The 22,865-nt window shown below is 41.5% G+C and overlaps 1 protein-coding gene across 14 annotated transcripts in view; it reads right to left on the bottom strand.

Moving 5' to 3' along the window:
* Positions 1-22,865, bottom strand: part of ARID1B (AT-rich interaction domain 1B) — a 335,886-nt gene that overhangs the window by 101,806 nt on the left and 211,215 nt on the right. The gene's annotated exons all lie outside the window — the stretch shown is intronic.

The following is a 22,865-nucleotide window of genomic DNA, read 5'->3' as shown; positions in this document are numbered from 1 at the left end:
GGGAGTTACACTGGTCTTCATATCTGTGGGAGTAATTTGTTTTTTTTAAATCACTGTAAAATCAGATATGAAAAAGCAAGAATGCTGTGACAAAGCAAGTGCATGTCTCTTAACTGTCAGGAAAAACGTTAACTCCTAGGCATCACAGGAAAATCTCATACAAACTGAAAAGCACAAAGATAGCCGTGCTTCTGTGACTATTGACAAGGCACAGGTTAAGGAGCCACGTTACTATTTCCATCAGCAAATTAAAGTGTAACGAAAAGGCCGAGAGCTACCTCACATATAAAACAGGTTATTAAGTGACCTTTGAGGCTTCCAGTAACTGGGATGACTTTGGCTGATACTGACTTCACTTGTCTGGCTCATGCAAGTGGCTATAACGTAGACAAGGCAACCCGTTGTCCCAGTAGCACAAAAGGAACTGGGCTCTGCCTAAGCAATGAGCTCAGGAAGCAAAGCCTTACTGCTGCCTGATTTACGTAACAAAAAATAAAGTTATTTTAAGAAGTTACAGAAAGCTAGATGAAATGCAAAATGTTGTATTTAGAGTAAGAGTCCTGCCCAACGCTGACTACCTCTGTTAGGAGGGAGGCTCACAGCTAGTTTGCCCCAGACAGACAGTCAGCCTTCCAAGGCATGGAAAGAATAGGGTTAACAGTTTAAACTCCAATAACACTCATTAGAAGCCACCTAGAATGCTAGATGTTATTCCTCCCTGTGCAAAAAGGTAATAATACAACCCACCCGATTTAGCTCTCTGCAGAATACCTCGTAGACCTTGTTTCCAATGAATTTCCATGAACACTTCAAGCACAACTCTCACCACAGGTTCATTTTGCTTTTTCTGACAAGCACAAAATTATTGTACATGTATCTCATTAGGGATATTAAAAACAAAAATTACGTTTGAAACTTAAGTCTATGTGTGGACTCTGCATTCATTCAAGAGTACATATCCAGATCCCTACAAATGGAAATTTAATTGTGAAATGGGCAATAAACTATTTTTGTTGTTTCTTTTTCAAAACTATTAACTGTAGAAACTATAAACAAGAAATAACACCGTTTGATACTGTATAGAGCAATGCTAGAGATTTTTCACAGTAGAATGTATCTGGCAAACAGGTAAGCAATTATTGCTTTTTCATACATAACATGGTATTCTTCTAAATGGAATCAAATCGCTGCTGTCATGATGTGTAACAAATGCTGCAGGAAGTGCTGATAAAACAAATGCTGCTGAAAAGCATATAATAAACCCCTGAAAACTGAATGTAGCAGAATATAGCCTATTCTAAAGGAATACAAATTCTGAGTAAAAAACCAGATAGGCACCCAACTGACAGAAGATACAGAAAACACAGGGGTTTGTGTTTAGAATATCAGTTTTTAAAAGGGTGTGTGGATTAAAGCTTTCATTTGTTTCAGCAAGCCATCAAGTACTTGAAAAACAAACTCGCCAAAATAACAAAAAGCCATGAAGCAGTTACCACTGTCCGTGATTAAATTATTTGTTGTTCAGAGACCAAAGCAAACCCTGACTACTCCCCAAAGCATCTCCCCAGCTTGCCAAGTGTGCACATGGGGAAGAACTTGGGGACAGGAATGAAGCTGACTTTTCCCATCAGGGCCCATCTGACTTCTCCAGCCTCCTGCCAGGGCGGAGTGACTGATGAGTTCCAGGCATTTCCTCAAGTGCCTGCTTTCCAGGGATTTCCTCACCAACCTGACGCAACTCCTTCACAAGGCGGAAAGAAAGAGGAAAGCTTGCATGATGCCAGTCTATTTAAAGAGCAGAGCCACAAAGCGCTCCCACAGCTGATGCAGAGGGAGCAGTCAGGCGGGCTCAGCAGACCCGTGATGCCTTGCACTCACTCCTCATGTGTGCTTAGCATAAGCACTGGGTTCTCTTCCCTGGGCTGGGGAACTTGGCAATCAACTCATCTGCCAAGGATGCTACAGTAGCATTCATTCATCAGACCCATCATAAAAGCCCATAATGAGGTTGCTCTCAGGATGGCATGAAAGGCTGTTGCCTATCTAGATGCCTGGGCTGTGCTGCATACCTTTACTTTGTGTTACAGCGGGCTAAAAGGAGAAGTACCCTTTGCAAAGCATTCCTTTGTATTTTTTGTTAACATACTCTTTGTGGCCTTACCTAGTCTTCTAAGGTAGAAGGCCTGAGTAGGCAAGCAACTGGGAAACCTCCAGCACACAAATGCTTTAGAAACACCTCTGTTATCCACAAAATCTAATTGGGAAATTAAAGAGAAGGAGAAGAAAGACTTTCTGTGAAGCACCTGGACAGAAAGAGCAGAAGTCGACTTACTGTTCTCCTATTATCAGTATTTTAATGCTTGCTTTTACCTCAGTTTAACAGAACTGTAATGAAGTCATGTGCAATCTCCACATCACAAACATTTACTTATATATAAAATACTGTACATGTACACATTACATACGTAAATCACATGGAACTACTTGCATTTACTTAGCCTATCCATATGTAAAGCTATTAAAAAGCCTACTAATAAGAGAAATTCACAGTGGTTTAAGCATACAGCCTAGTTAACAAAGAAGCTCTGTAACTAATACTCCTCTAGAGGACAATTTAGTCAGCAGGGCACCAACTCTATTCTTCTTTTATAAGTACTATCAGATCTATGATGCCTGTAAAGAACAGAGAGACCTTACTTACTGCATCTCATTCAAACCAAGGCACCTTCAAGCTACAGTGCTTCCATTTATCTTGTTGGAAAGTTGGCAGGTTAGGTAATTGCCAGGATTCTTTTAAGGGGCTGAAGTCCCCATACCCTAAGGCATGACTTAAATTTTGCCTCTTTTCAGAGGCTTTTTCTGGAAAGCACTCTTTTCTTCCAGTAAAATGTAGCAAGTCTAGAATTACCAGAAATCTCTTGTTTCTTGTAGAGTGATCTTATTATTCTTGCCTATGGTATTGGTATGACTGTATTTCCAAATGTAGCACCGAATCTAAGAAAAAATGAAGGACAAAATAATTCCGCCCCCCGCCCCTCACAAATCCATATTACAGTTCTGTATTCTCAGTGTCAGATTTACATCCTGTATTATTCTGGCATGTGGCTGGAATTTCCTAAGTTCATTTCTAGATAATACCTTGATTACAAACTGAAATGTCCCTGTGCAGGATTTATCTCTCTTACCAGTTTTATCTCCGACTATCTTAACTTCTAGCCTCACCTTTCACCCATGAACAACCTTTATTCTTGTCCTTCTGACAAGTACAAGAGCTAAAATGAACAGGATCACATTGTGCTTGGGATTATAATGTTGTGCCTTCCTGGTGGTATGATCTTATCAGACCGACAGGAGAGATACTTTTGAAACAGCACACCAATTTACTATTGCAACACAGCCAGCAAGGAAGGAGGAAGCAAACTCCTTATACAGAGTCAGGAAACCCAAAGTTACAAAGAGCACAAGAAAAAAAAACAACAACTCACCCTTATATAGTATAATAATGTTAACTTACTCTAGGAATACACCTAGACCCAATAAACAGCGAAAAGGAAACTACAGTAACTCGGTAATACCACTACAATTTTATACACAGAGTGTGACGGGATTAGAGCATTCACCACGGAGCAAAAATTTACACCATAAACACTTCATGCAGCTGCTGGTTTTGCTTGAGTATCTCAGTGGACATAAGCCAAGATTTTACTAAAAGGATTCCCTGTTAAATACCTACAGCTGAAAAACGATTAGCACCCCCTCTGAAAAGTGTGGAGCACCTCACTAACTGAGCTCCTACAACGCTAAATGACACCCTAAGTTTACTGACAGGTTACTGTAGTTTGGAGCTTTCTTGCAGGGACTGCGCAAAGCATATAGGACCTGGGATTTATTTGAACTTCCCAGATATTGCCCATCAGTTCCTTTATGTTCAGGGAGTGGAAGAAAAGCAGAGGTATTCTGTAGATATTAAAATTAAAGACAGAAAAAACCTCCCTGTCTCCAAGAAGCTGAAAGCCCCAGACTCTACCCTACCATCCGTTTTGCTAGTGCGAATCCCAGCACTATGCGTAGGCAACTGCAGCAACTCTCTGGCTGCAGCATCAAAGCCCTGCTCACTCCATTCAGGCCTTCCTGCAGCTTTTTTATTAGGATGGAGGATGGTGCTGCTCCAAAGACAGGATCCCGCATGAAATATCCATCTCCTTAAGACGAATCACCGCTTTAGAAGTAAAATTATATATACACGCAAACATATTTCACATCTAAGTATGTAAATATATATTCAAGCAGACATACACTCTGCTATTGTTTTGGAGCCATGGGGGATTATGAACAATATGCTCTGTAATTGAGATTAACTTTGAACAAATGATTTGGCTGACAAACACACATATGCATTCAAAGGGAAAACCCACAATAGCTCTGTTTAAATTTCAAGATATTTGCAAGACCTCTTTTCACCACAAAGCAGCCGATAATAGCACGTTTCAAGGAGTCTTCCAAAGGCCCTGCTGGTCACATTGTCGAGGCAGTGAGCGAGCTAACAGCCTCCCACTGCCTGTGCAACTGGAAAAACACATGGGCACAGCAACGATGGAGACCACGAGGAAAAACCCCTTCATTTTCAGACTGCTACCCTCTGTAGAACTGTCTTCCTTCCACACCAGCTATGTTGCAACCCTCAGCTAAGCACACCAAACACACCTAGTGCATATCCTCAAAAAATTCTTCTCTTAACGGGAGACAGACAACAAGGCTGCCATTACATTTTTGCCGAAGTGCCTTTGAGATTCCTTACTGAGATGAACTTCAGGGACAGAAAACAAGGTTCATTCTCCAAATCTTGTTTATTCAAGGCTCTAAGAAGGAAAAGTAGACAAGTTCACTTCCATTTCAAACACCTCCTTGAAGAAAAAGCTCAATTTTTATTGGAGGGCACAACTCTACCTCAGAACATGCTCCCGTAAGGAGAAGATTCGCTTCATGCTAAAAACTTACTTGCAAGACAAACTCAACCTTTGAGAATAGCGGGGCAGAGGTACATTTAAATTAATTATGGTACTTGTCAGCCATACTTTATACCACTTATTAGATTTTTTCATGTTTTTAACCATTTTTTTAACTTTAACCTCTACGTGTTAAGCTATTCATGCAATACTCTAGATAAAGGAAATTCTAAGTACATGACAAAAACAGTAGCTTCTTGCACTAAATTTAGTGACAAAGCACCACTGCTGGGGAAACACATTCCCTTCATTCTGCAGACCTCACAGTCCTCCCAAAATAACTCAGTTACTGAACTGTGTTGCAAGGACTTCAATCAGTATCAAATATTTTCTCTGCAAAGCTATACAGGGAAGTCCCTGAGGTTGCAACATCTTTTCCCCAAAAGCCCTATATTCACTCAAGCAAGCAAGAAACAGAATAAGCAAACAATGCAGTGCCAGTGCTCTGCCTGCCATCTTTTCAACCTATGGGATCTGGAATTACATCAGTCTTCAAGAGATTATCTACAAAAAGCCAACTTGGAAAAAAAGATTCAAGCCACAGCTTACCACTTAATCGCTAAGCAAATTACTATTTTGAAAAGTTCATACTTGTAATTCAGATATGAAATTCATTCCCAGTCTTAAAAAATCCCACTGATTGAAAGTGCATAGAAAACATTGTTTCTAAGAAAAGTGTTAGTCCTAATAAATCAATACTTGCCAAGATCAGGGAAAGTGCAAAGGAAGGTTTGCTTTATTTGTTTTTTAAACAGGTTCACTAAAGCTAGCATGCATTTTGCTGCCAACTTTAACTAACTTGGGTTTTTCTCCAAACACTCAGCTAATAGAAATGTTTCGTCTACCAAATGTAAGAGATCTTAAGTGGACTCACTGCAAAGTTACACCTTCCCCCCCCCCCCCCCCCCCCCCCTTTCCCTTTTTTAGGTAACTCCTGGTCCCACAATACCAACACCACAGTGTACATGATGAGTTGGTGCAGTGTCACTGGCTCAGATCTCAGATTAAGGACCTGAGGTGTTAAGACTATGAAGACTGTGCAGGGGAGGCTGTTGCTGAAGGCACACCTCCTTGCAGCTGTGCCCGCAGGCTCGCACTTTCATCAGCAGTGAACACCACCGCAAAGCACAGCCCACAAGGCTCAAGAGATGCACCTGGCCTTCCCGGCTGCCTAGGCAGGACTGCCACCCAAACAAGAACTATGATTTTGTTCTGCTGAATGTGGCATCTCACTGTAGCATTCAATTCCCAGTTCATTTAAAGAAAGAATAATTTCTTACTACATTTTTTTAACAAGCAAAGGATCTGTGTTTGTAAAACAACCTTAACTAAAAATAAAAACTGTGTATCTGTGAATACAGATGTCCGAGAACAGAATATAATACGAACAAATTATTATATCTGTCAGACACAGGATGAGAATAAGTTGCTAAGATCGATATAGTCACACTTCTGTGCCTACAATGATCCACGACGGGATCTTATTTGCTAGTCCAGACAAGAGCTTTACAGCACACACAAGTTAGGGCAATCAGAAATGCAAAGCTGACACCATAGCTTCGAAGCACCAGATGAAAGCCCAGACAACCACGCACCTCCCTGCCCGTGCTGAGTCCCACTCATTACGGGGTCTGCAGCTGCCTGACAGTTAATGGGAAGCGGGCTCCTGAGGTCTTCAGCTACATCAAGGAATCTCCTAATGGCATAAAAAAAGTCACTAGTTTACAAACATCGACTCGGGTGTATGAAACGATAAATACTAATGACCCATGTGCTATCAAAGCAAATTGACAGAGTCTAACAAGGACTGTAAACAGGTAAGACGCACAGCTTGTCTGACAACAATATTTTTTTATATTGAAAATAAACAGTAAATCTCCAGAACAGAAAAACAATAACACTGCATCTCTCAAGATACAAACTTCACTGTTTATTTCTGAAGCAGAATGCTTAGCACGTAGAATTTCTGAAATAAAATTTAAAAACAAAAAGTCACCAACCCTTAGGAGCCATTTCTCTTCAGTATTGTAGCAAAGAAAAATTCTCAGCCAACAGCTCTTGTAGTTACAGCATCAGCTATTTATCATTAATAGAGCAACATTTAAAACAACCAAATCAATGAAAACCACAACAAATTGCCCCTACGAAGAAGAAAGAAAAGTTGTGTTTGCATAACAGCAACCTAATAAAATTTACTCATAATCATACTACTTCCCATCCATAGCTTCCTCAGTGCCAACCATAACCATCCCCAAACAGAAAATCCTTTCCATTAAAGTTAAGTTTTTTTCATGTAAAGAACAAGTTGAGACACAGCAACTTTCTTCTGTGTCTCTTTGGATTACAACCATTTTCCAGATCATGTAGCCTACAGCCATCTCCCCGGGGAAAACACAGGCTAAACTGGCAGGATAAAACAGAGAGGAAGCTGACCACAGGAAAACAGGCACTGATCCAGAACCTTACAAGCTCTCTGGAGCTTGTTACTTTGGGGATCACTATGCTACTCTCTCTCTGCAGCAAGTTGAGAATTCGAATGGCCACTGGGCAATCCCCCTACTCGCCAGCCCAGACTGCTCTCCTAGCTGTGCTTCTGGCCATGTTGAATTCAGCAGCACCAAGCTACCAGATAAACATCACATGCTTTTATTCCCCCACCTGTTCCCTACTTGTTCTATTTTCACAGCTGATGTAAAAAGAAATCTGACCAAGTAAGCAAGGATAGGAGTACCAAACCACAAGACAAACATAGATTTGAGCAAAAGCATGTAAGGAAGAAGAACAAGACATTACCAAAAGAACATATGGGTCAGCAGACATTAAGGAAACCTAAAATTTTAGCAGGAGCAGCAGCAATACGCATTAGAAATTACTGTCTGCTCCCTTTACTCCATTTACTCTGCCTATCCTACTTTTGGAAACTTGCAGTCAGGCATAGGCCACCTATCTTGAGACTACATACTCAAAGCCCTGAGATTTTGCAGGTGTGGTTCAAGCAAAAGGGAGCAAACACCACCTCAGAATACCGTAACATGAAATGTAGTAAAATTCACACCATGTCTATCCCACAGTACACACCCACAGATGATTGCCGTGCAGAAATCCTCACTGGGTTTATGCAGGGTAGCTCATGTAGGAGAAGTTCTTTAAACACAGCCACACAACCTCACATGGCTTACTGTTCACTACTATAGACATACCCTGAATCATGATGCACCTCTTTTGCTATTCTAAGTTAACAACTTTCCACATGTGCTTCTCAGGCCATTCCACATTGCATTCAGAAGGCATCAGCCATGTTGTTAAGAAGTTTGGACCTGTAATACTATCTCATTTGGAGACTGCAGTAGAGAGAACAGAAAAAGTGTTGATCTAGCAATCAGTTGCCCACTGATCACTGAAAGCAGATATTTTCATCCCACAGCAAATGAGGCAGGCTGATAGCAAGTGAGCTCCTCTGACAGCCCAAGGCTACCTATGTGTGGACCACAATAAAGGGCTTAACTGATGAACCTGTATACCTGCTGTATGCCCAGGGTTTAAAAAAGCTCTTGATGTACAGCACTTGGCCTTTTTGGGGGGCATATTAGCACCCTTTGTAGAGTTATGTTTTGATAAAAAGGATGTCCCAGCAGGTTACCATAGGAATTAGGACCTACAAAACAGATTTTCATTAGTTTAGGGCTTTTGCATGCATCATACTGTGTCTCCATCTTTTCTCTCCCACAACACCCTGTAAGCAAACACCACAACTCAATGAGATGGTAAGTCAGTCACAGATTCGTCTTAAACTTCAAAAATACAAGTGCTCCGATAACTTTCCACCTCTTCCTCTTGAATTAGAAGCTGAAAGGAGCAGAAACATTTATACACCAAAAAGAGCGATAAATGTTAGAAAAGCCTCCATTTTAAGGAACTGAACAAGGTGACGCCTCAGAGAACAGTATTAGTTAATTAATTCTTAATTAACAAAATCGGAACAAACTGGATATGCAGTGTTATATTGGGGGAGTATCAGACAGAAATGAGTATCATGTTTACTGCAGCAAATGCAGCTTGATTTGTCAGTCCAGACTCATTTGCTCAGCATCATGTGAGAATCTTTCATCCTCCTCCCTCTTCGTTTCTCTTTCCTTTTCCTGAACCCAGCATGACCCCACTGGCATGTAGTTCGACAACCAGTAAAGCACAAATGAATGGCACTGCAATTGCTCTGACTGCTTTGCTCCACACCCCCCATCATGCACACAAACTGCTTACTCCTTTCTGAGGTTTATGGGCCACAGCAGCAAAACCAAACAATTACGCTTCAAGAGCTGTTCGCTCAACCCCTCCCACCTCTTCATTTTCCAGTAACCTGGGAAAAGGTTGGGAAATGAAATCCAAGACAGTAATAAAGCAGAAAATAAACTTTCAGATAATTTCTTGCACATGCCAGCTAGAACCAGACTCCCTTGTCACCCCAAGTTCTGGAATTCACTTCTCCTCGCAGTAATTCAGTGCTGGTTGGGCATGCTATTGTGCAAAGTAATTGAGCAGCAAGGGAACGCGATATTTTGAGATGATACGGCTTTAACAGACCTGGGTAGAACACACATTTCAGAAATCTCTATATAAATTTCAAAAGGCTTTTGAAATCCTAGAAAAGTGTCTAAGCCTCAGATTTCTTTTGAAATAATATCTTGATTACCCAAGTAGGAAAGATAACTTGTAGTGCTTCAATTAAGCTTTAGGGAAAAATTCTGAAAGGCCAATAACCTCCCCTGTCTACTGCTAAGCATGCTGTCCCAGCCATGGCTTACAAACTTTGCTTTTGGGGTGGGAAGAGGTATCTCAAGGCTGAGATAATGACATGGTTGTCCTGATTGTGGAGTGCATGAAGCTAATCTTTATCCAACAGGTTCATAATTTTAGGTATACTCTTGAAGTCCAACAAATGAGGAGAAATGTGGCAGAGTCACTACGGAAGTGTTAAACCATGCAGATGCAATCTACAAGCAGCAGCAACATACCAGTTACTACAGTTCTTTAATTAATACAGAAAAGAAGACTTCCATGGCGAACTGTGAAAGCCAGTTTTTCTGAGTTTTTGAGTGCCTGAGCACACTTCAAAGTTGCAGCTTTTTCTTACCAGAGAAGACAGGGAGTTCCAAAAACTTTTAGATAAAGCTTTCAGTAGGTTGCTCCTCCAAAATTTTCCTTGGCTCGAAGGGAGGAGGTTGGTATTGCACAGAATGGCCAATTCAGTGTAATGGTAATAAAAATGCTCTGAGAAAATTCCAAGAAAGCACAGGTAGGGTGTTCAGTGTACAGCAATTGTGATCAGCAAAAATGTGGCTGCTGCTCCATGGACCACAATGGGTGGACACTCTGTGAAGCCTTACTTGAGCAAGGCGCTCCCATCTGCCCTCTTGTACAACAGTGCTTTACCCAGCCCTTCGCCTCAGGTGCCAACTGTCTCTCCCCAACGCCTGCCAGGCTACGTCCCTGCTGTGGCTCCCTCTGGCAAGCACCATAGCAGTACCACAGCCCACAGAGACAGTGCATTTGGAAGCCACTTGCATGAAATATTTGTAAAGAGAACAAAAGAGAACTTTTTTCCTCACTGATCTCTATTTCAGCTGCACTGGATTTTGAGTGTGTTTGTACACGGTGTGAAACACCATGTCGGGTAACGTGACAGAGGTGGGAAAAAAGTGCTGCAGCTGGAAGCTTCTTTGAAAAAGGGTCTGTCAGGATCTTGTAAGGCAGTGATCCTTTGCTCTCCTCTCCTGCTGCTGCTGTTCCCCCATGGAAATGCTACATCACATGCAGCAGCTTGAGGAACTGCAGCGCTTGTCCCTGGCTGCATCCTAGTCCTTGCAAGATGAAGCTAAGAGAGACGTCAGCCCTGCCAGACCGTCAGGTGCAACCCTGGCTATTGCTGATTCTCCGTCTTCCAAATCTGTGCCCGAGCTACGTAACACAGCTTATGGAGCAGGGCCAAGAAGTCTTCTGGGGAATGTGCGTGATAGGAAGATGGGAAAACAGCTATCTACAGCAAGGTATGGTTTGCAAGAGCTACAGCTTCAGAAGGATAAGGTCCTTATCCTGTTGAAAGTTTTGCTGTGTGGCTTGTAAGGTCGTTGCTGCTTTGCTGCAGTGCTGCCTGAGCACTTGTCCCAGTCCCCCGTCAGCAGTCTTCTACACTAAAGACTACAAACAGAGCCAACTTTCATAAACTGTCTTTCTTTAAAAAAGACCCTACCTATCTCACAACTTCTGAGAAGATCTACCTGATGCAACTAACAAACGAAAGCTCATTTCATCCTGTGTTATTCAATAGACGACCAAAAAAAAGGAAAAAGAAGCAAATCAGCAAGTTGGGACCCTCCCGAAGTCCCAAAACACTTCTGAAGGGTGCTTGTCAGAACAAACAAACGTACCAAAGGAACAAACAGCCTTATGAATTAAGTAGAGAGATAAATAAAGGGAAAACATATGAAAATTTCAACAACCGTGCCAATCTGTTGCAAGCTGTACCCATGCCAGTGAGTGGCCTCGGGGCGCCGTAGGATTCCTCAGCGAAGTGCCAAGCTCCAGCAATATTGTTATGGTTAGAGAGGAATTTCTCACAAGAGCTAACAAAGGCAGAAGGTCATAAATAAACACAGCAGGATCGCCTTGTCAGTTCTCATTATTAGCGCTGCAGGCACTTGCTTTTCTATGGGCTGCTCGCAGGTTCATTTAAGTGTAAGAGCTCCTCCTCAGAATTTCACATGCTCATAAATAAAGACAACATTTCTTAAGAAAGGCACACCTAATTTATTTTTTTATTAGCATTTTTTGTGCACACGCGGGCACATGCGCGTGAGCTGCCCACACTGTCTGCAGCCACCCCATCCGTATGCACCCACGCGTGCTTCCTGCACTGGCCAAAAGCTTATGCACGGCTAACCCAGAGCTGCAACACCCTTCCATGCCGGCCTCCGTTACGCCGTGCAGGCCCCCGTCAGACTGTAGCCATAATGAACCAGGAGAGCCTTCCTACTGTAATAATGGTCACCAGAATTACATCTGGGCAGGAAATGAGACTGAGCTCCTAAACTGCTCCTGACGTGCATTATATAACTAGGAAAGCACAGCTGTGTGATCATTATTGCAATTATAAAATGACATTTAGTGTTAACTTTATTTTCTTACTGGATCCTGTAACAGAGAAGGGGCAGCACCAGTAACTCTAGGGGTACAAATGCGCAAAGAAGGGAGGGAAAAGTTTTTAAGCTCTCAAGTGCTTGTCCTTCATCTCCTGTCAGAAGTTAACAAATGGCCAAATGAAAACACCTCGTCTCCCTCATACACATACCTACCTATCTACCTATATATATTCATACCTATATAAATGAGTGAAAAGAGAGCTCTGTGTAAAACTAGACACAGTTTAAATAAATTAACACTGTATGCAGTGCATACTGATTTCAGGTTGCTTATGTAGGGCTTTTCAGAATATTAGGGGAAATTTAGAGATCAGCAATGCTATCTCCAGTATATTTTTATTTTCTGTTTATTACACTGAAATAAAGAAATGTAAAGACATGAAGACAGCTCAGAGGTTCACGACCTTGGAAACACCACCATTAAATTAAAGTAAGTGAAATAACAGACCTTATGTTTTAACAGGGGATACCAGGGGATGCCTGGCTGCCCAGTCACCATCCCTTACAACATGAGAGACATGGTGGAGAACGTAATTACTCACCTGCAAAAAAAACCCCCAAACACTGCTCCACTCCTGTGAACTGCACTGAACACTAATGACTGGTTCATTAAATGGTCGGGTCTGTCTTTCTAGCGAGCTACAATGTGACCAACATTATCGTTACTATAATCCGTGCTATCTTGAATTCTCTCGCCTTTTAAAGCAAATTGTGTGACTGACAAGCAAAAGCCCTGGTGCCTTGTATGCTTTCTGTGAGAAGCACAGGAAAATAATTTTCCTTCCAGTTTGCTTCCTATCCCATCACCTGCTATCAAAGGAAGTTGTTAGTCCTGATGCGTTACAGCGGAAAAGCCATGTTCAAAGAACTTTCAGTCGCACAGCCCTTCATTACACACCATTCATCATTATCAACATCAAGAGCTGTTGGAACAGCCCTCGTGAATGAAACATCTCCCTGTTTAACTGTTAGAGGCTGCAAGCCCACTCCCTTTTGCCTCTGTGCACAGGCAGGGTTTGTACGCTGGGCAGCAGGCTGCCGGCCGTGCGCGGGGCACCTTCCCAGCGCAGCCCACCCCAATGGGAGGACAGCAGCTCTCCCTTCCACCAGCTGGAATGCATGGACCCATCTTCCAAATGGCTCAACCTATTAAGCTGGCTTCTACCAGATGCAATGCCGAAGGTGCCAGGGAAGCGGTTTCCTTTCTGCACACCAGCAATAGTGTGCTCCCGGCTGCAGTCTGCTTGAGGGGAAAGAGCTGCTGGAAGTGGAAGGAGCTGGAGTAAAGGGTAGTAGTTTCCAGCTGGTCAGTTCCTCGTTTTCCCTCAATCAGTAGGCAAAGTGTGGTCAGAGCACAGGGTGGGATGTAATCCCCTCTGGAAGCACTGCAACAGAGATACTTCTCTATTTCTAGCCTCCTCCCTGTGCCGTTTCCCGGGCTCCCCACCATCTTGTGGACCTCCAGCTCCCACACTGGCGCCATCTTGGCAGGCGGCTCCTTCACCAGCCCTGCCAACCCACTGCCCCACACCTGCTTTTCCAGTTGCAGGGCCGGGCCTCCAGCACTGCCGGCAGCAGAAGCTCAGCGTAGCGAGGTCCAAGGGCCCCAGATCCCCGCCAGCCGACGAGCAGGCGTTTACTGCCTGCTGCCAGCGCGCTCAGGGCTCAGGGCAGCGCTGTCCCCGCTGCAGGCAGCATGCAAACCCACCACACGCCCCACAGAAAGGCTGATAAAATACACTCTCTCTCTTACTCACTCAAATTGTCTCTTTTCCTGCTTACAGATAAATCATCACCATTACAAGAACCCTCCAGAAAAAAAGGGTGTAAACTCAGGTGGAGGGGGAAAGGCCTGTAATGAGCCATATCCAAAGTATACACACATGAAAATTAACATTTTTGTTCCTCCTCACCCACGAAGTAAGATATAAGAGAACCGACTGGCAAGAGAGCCTGCTTTGTGAATCTCAAGCCATGAAGCAGGCCACCTGTGATGCAGCACTGTTCTCCTCACGTTCTGTCCTTCCACAGCTGGAGATGGTGAACAGTTTCCCGCTGACTTCTGAGATCTCCAGGTCTTCTTAACTTACGGATCTGAAGTATGGCTATTTCTGAGAGCAGTACACCCCAGTCAAAGGAGTACTTACATATTTTTCCCTCATTTTTTTCTTACTAATATTTTGAAAACATTTACGTATCAGAAACACTGCAATTAACGTACCTTCCTTCACCAAAACACAATTCACTTCTCCAGGAACACTCCTCTGCCACTGATTTCAAAAGAAGAGCCAGCCTTCAGCCCACTTACTCAAACATGCATTTGTGTTAATTCTTGCATCTCGTTAATTATTTCAGAGAGGGATAATTCCTCACACAAGTCAGAAAGCGACTTAAACCTACTACGTGCTGTGTGGTATGCACAACGGTGGATGGACCCGAGGAGAAGGATGTTTCTAAGGGGTCTCTGCAGTGCTTTGAATTTGCAGTGAAAAGAACGTAGGGTTTCACAGGCTCATCTTTTTTCTAGTACAGACTGTTTTGTTCTTCAGCGTTTGTGGTCATATTTCAGTATCTTGAAACCCATGGCTTTTTGGCATTTTTGATATCTTAAATTTATTTTACATAGTTACACACTTGCAAATATATAAAACATTATAAAAATGTATCAAGGGTTTCGGATTTCTAAATTAAATCACTAAATAGTTTCTCATATCCAGCAGTATATTTCATTGTCATCGATGCGCCACTCGGAGTTTTTCCTCTAGGAGCAAGAAATATTTATTTTGTAGAGTCTGGAAAGGGTCATTTTAAATTTTTTAAGAGTGTGAAAAAATTATGCAAAGAGCAGTTGAGGAAGGGAAAAAAGAGCAGGAGGTATATTTCTCACAGGAATTATGGAGGTATTTTCTTGGTACAAAATATCATTTGTTATTTTTCCATCAAAGAAAATTGCAAGGAAAGACTAAAAATGTTGAACCAACTACTCTGAAAAATTATGAATGTGCCGAAAGATCGCAAATTGCACGTTAATGTCAGAGCACTGGCTCCCACTGACTTCTCGGGATTTTGCTTTTTAAGGGAGAGAAGAGAGAAACAGAGAAGGCATCATTAGACTAAATCCATCCTGCCTAGCCTTCGTTTTTTAAGCTAAAAACCCAAAACTGTGTCCATGATCTGTTATCAGTTTGTACCTGACCACTTTACCGTCCCTGACACTTGACCCGCTTCCGAAAGGCAAGAAGTCCAATTTAAGTCAACGGTCCTATGGGGAGGTAATGGTTTGACCCTTGGTCCCTCCACTGCAACCGTTCCAATTCTCTAATGATTTCCCTGCAGGGTTCATTTACCAGTTCTGGGTCAAAGACCAGCGCATCCATGAAGGCAAGGGGCAGCACAAGCACGGCATGATGGATTTGAAAATAAGTGCGTCGTAAAGGAAACCTCCATCAATTAGGGATGGCCTTCGAATTCAAAACAAAAGGAAGCAAAGTGCAGATCATAGCGTCTACTCTATTCACTTTACCGGCACACAGATACATGCGTTAAGCAGTGTATTCTAGCCTAGGTGCAGAACCAGCAATCATCCTGGGACAAACGGTCCCTGTTCATCCTCATAAGAGATGGACTTCCGCTCACTCCAAGCGACTGGGAAGTTGAAGGGATTCACTATTTGATTCCAGGCGAGCTTTTGGTACATCTTAGTACTTCAATATTATATGCACCATGACTTTAAGCAGAAATATTATGACCTGCTGTAACTAAGAAGTAAAAAATTATTCAGATCCACTTTCACTTTTTGGAAATTGTGCCTTAATTTACTTTTACAGGGAACTGCAAAATTACCAGTTAGATGTACTGACTTTCCACCCGCCCGTTGCCATGCTTATATTAAAGAAGCTGCAGATTTCCTTTTTCCAGTGGTCCTTAACATTGAAATAAACTGCATGCTTTCTTAGAAAGAAAGGTACAAGGAAGTATATTTAGTAGTACGAAAGAGATGCAGTAAAGGCATAAAAATAAGAACACTGAAGAAAACAAGACACCCTGTTCTTGTTGCTAGTGAAAGATGGGGGGGGGGGGGGAGAGAATTATGTCCCTTATTGTCAGAAAACATGCAAATTAAAAAAATATGAGAATGCTAAAAATAACCCTTAAGGTCTCCATTTTCCTGTGTGAAGTGAGCAGACAAGACCATGTTAACAACTCGGTTGATGCTAGTCTTCAGAAGTCATGGCCATGGCTAGTGGTCACGGAGTTCTCTCTAGTGAATTCAGATTAGTTGTAACAACTAGGGAGGGTAGATATATCCACACATGCAACTCTTTCAGTGCTACATTTCTAAGACCACCAAAATTAAAACATGGAAGAAATTCTACAGTGACAAATCATGTTCTTTTCGTGTTATGCTTTTGACACATCTAGGTTTCCCTTCCTATCCATTTTTAAAGGACAGGGGAAAACTGCTTATCCAGTGTTCAAAATATGTTTATTATGCCTCTTGCCAAGGCATTGCAAAATCAATAGTGATTGAGATCCTATAAAAATACTCAAATTTTCTAAGAGTTCCAAGAAGCCTGAAAAGAAGGGACTTCACAGCGTTTCAACATCTGCACCTGAAAATCACAACTTGTCTTTGAAACTTTTGTCTGCCTGTGTACACACGTATCACTCACTCCATCTCCAATATTCTGCCCAATAGTAGTATGTGTGTCTTACTTTCCAGCACGAGAGGCATATATGTCTATATTCTGTCTAAAACAGAGAGGAAGGGAAAAAATCCAAAACCTTTCTAATGTGACGTTCTCCAACAATACTGTGACGTTCTCCAACAATGCTGGTCTGGAAGAAAAATAAGAAGTATGATTGGCAAGACTGGGAACAGCCAAACTGAAACTGGGAGCAGAGAGAAAAAAAGATGATGAAAACATTGTGACAGCCAAACTTTTTAAAGCACCTTTTCTTCACAAATTCAAAATTTAAAAGCTATGTAACACTCCCAGTATAAAGCCCATCAAGCTTGCTGACCTTGAATCTCATGAATTACCTCCTGAAGCCTTTAGTATTCTCACTTCTATTTTGGTGGAAGTGATGCATGGGCAAGAGCCCCTGGGATCTGATTGAACAGGGTTTGCCTATGCAATTAGGCTGGCTGAGGCCAAATTCTTGCTGCCAACCACACCCCATGTGACAGGAAAACTTTTAGTTAATAAAACCCGTATTGATACACTTGTTAATGACCTGCACCCCAGTAACTGAATTTAAACCAGTTAACCATTCACCAGGGCTTCATCAGCCCACCTCCACCATCTCCCCTGCCCATGTGTTAATTCAAAGCAACTGGCAGAGTCTTACACCACCACCACCCTTCCCACTACAACCCTTTCACCATCCATGAGCTTGGGAGGCCTAGCATTTGAGCAACTCAACTGAAGTGCTCTTAACTGCATTTTTGAAAGAACAAAGCAGTCTTATAACTCTCTCTGTACAAACAGAAAGCACTTAACTGACAGCTTCTCCTATTTTCAATCCACCAATAAGTGACACCGGTACGCTACAACTGGCTACCATCATGGAGACAAAGTCTGTTCGTCCCTGACCTCACAGGGATCAATCACCTCAATGTTTCTGCAGTTTTGTTGTTTTTTGTTTTTTTTTTTAATTTTTATTAAAAGGGATCAAGTAACAAAACAAAGCCCCCCAAAGCACTCAAGCCCGAGTAAAAAAAATGTTGTAACACAGAAACTTTTCAATTTCTTCATCAGCAACATTATTTGAAAGCTGAATTACTAAAAGCTTGCAATTACACAAAGACAGTTTTCAGTGGTTTTTTTAAAGTAGTAATTCTTTAATTTCTTTTCCCTTTTTTTTTTTTTCCATCAATTACATCTAATTTTCCTGTGAGTCAACACAAGAGAGTTGACAATAAAATTCAGATGCAGCAAACCTTTCCGGAGGCCCTTAATCCAAATCATTTCAGCTCATAATCAGGGTATGCTACAATCTGTATTCCCAACTACCCTCACTATGGCTCCACCTCTGCTCAAAAGTGTGGTTTTGCATGATTTCTTCTGGGCTGGCAATATTTTGCTTTTCTAGTTGTATGCAAAGAATGGCTCACTACAAACTTTATTGGAAAGAAATTAACTAATTTGTTTATTTTGCTTGAATTAAATTACTCTGTGTGCACCTCATTTATCTCACACAGACCACAATTTACTATTGCCATTTATTTAAACAAATTCTGCATCTGATGAACTCCTTATTGGTGAGCACCTACAAAAAACAAAGGCATTTCTCTCAGAGCCATCCTTCTTCCTCCCTAAATTCAGGGGGGGACAGAAAAGCCAATAGGTGCCTTTAACTTCAAACCGGGCCTAAGACCATATAATAATCCTACACACTGCAACAGACTTGCACAACATTTGGGCAGCATCTCAGTGGATTGATAGCTTGTCTGTAGAGATGTGAACTTATCAAGGTTCTGCTTAGTGTAGATATCCAGACAAGCAGTTGGCAGTGAGGGTTTTTTTGCACTAATTACATTCTTTTCCAAAAGTTCACCCTGCCTGGGTGTCCAGGTAATTGCAATTAAGGCAGGAATTGGTAATTAGAAATTCAAGTGCCCTGCCAAGAACAATACACTTCCTCTTAACATGCTGCCCAAAGAACTAATTCACTTGGAAAGGACAGAAGCTGATGTGAAGTGGCAGAGTAGATGTTGATTAAGCAACAACCACAGAAATAAATTCCCTTCCCCCCAAAATCAAATTCATTACATCTCATTTAGACTCCTACAAAGTGTTTTATTACCTTTGAAACATTTAAAATAAATGAGAACTCAAAATTTCAGACCTCCAAACAGCAGCATTTTCTGTTCCCCAGCCCATCTGCTTAGAATTGCTGGAACATCTTTTTTGAAGCTGAAAATACGAACGCTAGTCATACTCCCCTTCAATCTCCCACCAAAATGCCACTTTGCATCATGACTCAGCAACTACTTCTCAGGGGCATTACTCAGTAAGTATCAAATCACTTAGTGATCTTTGAAACACATTTAACACAGAAGAACAAACACATTTTTTTAAAAGTATAAAGCAAAACCATTCACAATTTATGCTCTCACTCGATAGAAAGATACATTGTCCTCTAAATTCCAAATTTTTAAATGGTACTGTTAGATGGAAACAAATGGTTGGTTTTTTTTACTCTCCCTATGCGTTTCTTTCTAACTTAGAGTTGTTCTTATTAATTCAGAGTAACTTCTCTACCCCAAATCTTGGGCTTAGCCTCTTATACTTTATACTGGTTTTTTCTTTCAGGAAACACAAAAAGCCTTTTTTCCACTGTGGATAAGAAAGCTCTTACTGGGTGTGTATTTTGTACACCTCTGTGTGTGTATTTACATAAAGTTACGTGAGCACAGAGGTTTCTGTTCAAATAAAAGCCCTGTAATCACGTGCTGGCTTTAGACATAGCAGTGTCTATTCATTTTTATATAGCCGAATAATTTGAAATTCAAAGTTGGACGGCTCTCTGGGTTGACGCTGTTTAAAATTATGGGGGGAGGGGGAATTCCCTCTCTCTTTCTGAACGAAAATTATACAAGGTCCATGTTTGTATCAAATGAATCAAAGAAAGTGCTCTCCCCAGTACTGCACTCTGTGGTTCCCAAATAGCTTCTTTTGGATGACACCATTGCCTCTTCTAATGAGCTACCCAGGCACTACCAAAGGAGCTTCTGCTGCCTTGTCCCGTGTTTTCGCCCACTGGAGGCTTCAGTAAACTCCCATCACTGGAATTGATCTAGGGATCAAAAAACACCACAAGCATCACTCACATAATCTGGAATGCACTTCACAAACAGAGCCTAGAGGAGCACCACAAAATGTATACAGAGCCCTAATGGAAAACTATGAAAAGGAAAGGATGCTTTGAAATTCTCAAGATTTGTTGTTGGTCTGCTTTCATAAAGTATTATAAGAGCAGTTCTGCCCCCCTCCCACCCTCTGTGTTTTTAAGTCTAAAAAATTACTCCGTTCTCTCCTGACCTCTGTTTCCTATTGCCTCAGTGGGTTTTCCAAGATTCCTTAGATCATACCCAGACATAACTACTAAAGGAACAAGCTGAGATCATCAAAACCTTATGACTGAAACACTGAAAACAAAATAAAATGTACAGTTTTCACCGCCCACCCCAGAAGTACATCAAGTGCACAGTAAGAAAAGCCTACGGTAAGAAATTACCTCTCACGCACTGCAGCAAAGCCTCAGGAGCTAATAATACAAGAAATAAAACTGCTGTTTTGATTGATAGATCTGTTAAAGTTTCTTATCGCTTATTTCCAACAATGTCAGTCAAATATGTTTCATCTTTTATCAGTAACAAAATAAAGTTATTTTTGCCTCAGAATCTAAATTATAGACGCTTACAGGTAGAGAAATAGCACTAAGCCAAGTGACGATTGACGACTGATACTTTCCAATTGACCTAACAACATATTAAACAAAAAAACCCCAAAGATTAACTATTAAGAACACTCTTTTCCTTCCTATAATTCATTTCAGCTGATCATAAGCAAGGTGTTTAGTTCACGTATATTGTTTTTTAAGTTAATCTTCCCATCTGTACCTATTTAGGTGCCTCTTAGAACACAGCAGAATAAGCTGGAATTCTCTGACAGGCATCTGCATCACAATGCAATACAGAAATTAAATGTATGGATTCTGTGTTCATGTAATACATTAATTTTACATGTGTTACGCATGTATTTACACATATTTACGTGTTATGTAAACATATACACATACATACCCAGTGCATACAATGATGACAAATCTTTTAATTATTAAAGCTGGGTTCTGAAAAATGGCTCACCCTCAGCAACACTTTGCTGCTGTATCAGAAGTTATTTTTATTTTCCTGGGTAAGTTAAAATTTATTGTTCAAGGAGTATGAAAATCCTCTAAACTGCATGCTGATTTCATAGTTACAACATGCTGAAAGTCACTGTATGCTTTGTACATGTCATAATAGTGAAAATAGTACTTTGCAGGGAATTTGGACTAGAAAAGACTGAAAAAAGTCAGTAGCCTTATCCTCACTGTATTTACACAAACTTACACAGAAGCAGACTAATAGCTGACTGCAAACATGCCGTTAGATTAAGATCATTTCCCAGGGTGCTAATGCTATCTGCAAACAAGCAGGGCTGGGACCCACTTCCCTTCCTAACTGCAGGGGTCTATTGCAACCCTGAGAGCAAGAAAAAACTGTAAAAGGCCACGAAGTACAAAAACTGCAGAAGGATTTAGGGAAAAAAAAGGTATTTCCCACATCGGAGGTTATCAGATCCCAAGCAGATACCATGTGCAGGTCCATCCTGCTGCTTCTGCATGCCTGCTGGAGGGACCCATGGTGAGCAAGCAGATCCTCTGCCCCTTTCTGTAACCTCTCTCCTCATCTGTGTGCTGCTAGACTAGGACCACAGCTTATACTACATTAGACCATGCTATCACAATTGTATCTCCCACTGGCTCTGCACGGATGTTAAAGACCCCAGCAGTGTGCCAAGCATCAGCCACCTCCCCCAACACTGGTTGCCATTAGGGATATCCCACCTAAAGAAGCAAAACTGCCCGGGTATCTCTCCGGATGGGAGAAGGCACTTTTTTTTTTTACATTAAATACATTACTACAAACAAAGTCACGTAGAATAAACTTTCCCTTATAACATCTTTAAAAATGGTTAATAAGAGATTTTTAAAAGTTTGATTTTTCCATATAACACTCCATAAACCAATAACATTAGAGCATTTTACTGCTTCTTTCTTCAAAGATGCACAGCTTTTCTGAGAGCTGCATCCATTCAACTAATGGAAAGAAGTCAAGGTGCAACCAGAAGCACTCACATTTCGAAATCTAAGTGGTCATTTTACAAAAATTATATTAACCAGCACATAGCAATATAAATCGCTCCATAAAAGCAGCAAACTGCCTTATAAACCGCGCTTTTAAAAACCAACTTAAGGAAAAAAAAATTAAGTTAACAATGGGCTGCACAGCTGTAAAATAAGTTGCCAGTCCCTGACTAAGATGATGAAAAGCAGCCATAAAGGAATTTTGGTGAATGGCAGAAAGAACAAGGTGATGATTATATTTGGGGGAGTGATCGGGCCCTACAGACTCTACTTCAGCAGCAGGGTACTGCATCCATCTCAAGCTGGCATTCAGCTCACAAGGCATGATATTCTAGACAAAACCATTATCATTCAGTAATAATGGCTCAAAGAGCCAGTATTTTCTGGAGGAAAAAAAAAAAATGTACCGCAATGCACATGTCACAGCCTCCCAGCGGTTAAGACACATCTGGGGACAAGTCAACCACACCAGAGACTGCTTCCTCCATTTTATAAAGGTTCAGCTGCAATATAGACATACACCTTATTTTCCTAACTGCAACCTGGAAGTCCTTTCCAAAAACCTATCCCACACATGCCTTCATGGAACAGTCTCCAAGTGTTTTTCTAAACCACATGTGAGGGCTTGTGTAAATGCACAGAATGACACAACGGCAAAATTACTAGTTGCCTTCATTGTTTTTCACTAGGTAATTTTTTTAAAAAAGAAGATACAGTTTCTAATGACCTTCCCACCCAAAGGGTA

The sequence above is a fragment of the Falco biarmicus genome, chromosome 6, assembly GCF_023638135.1.
Source record: "Falco biarmicus isolate bFalBia1 chromosome 6, bFalBia1.pri, whole genome shotgun sequence".
NCBI classification, from domain to species: domain Eukaryota; kingdom Metazoa; phylum Chordata; class Aves; order Falconiformes; family Falconidae; genus Falco; species Falco biarmicus.
Note: the sequence above shows the minus strand (reverse complement) of the source record. Positions and strands in the feature narration are given on the sequence as shown.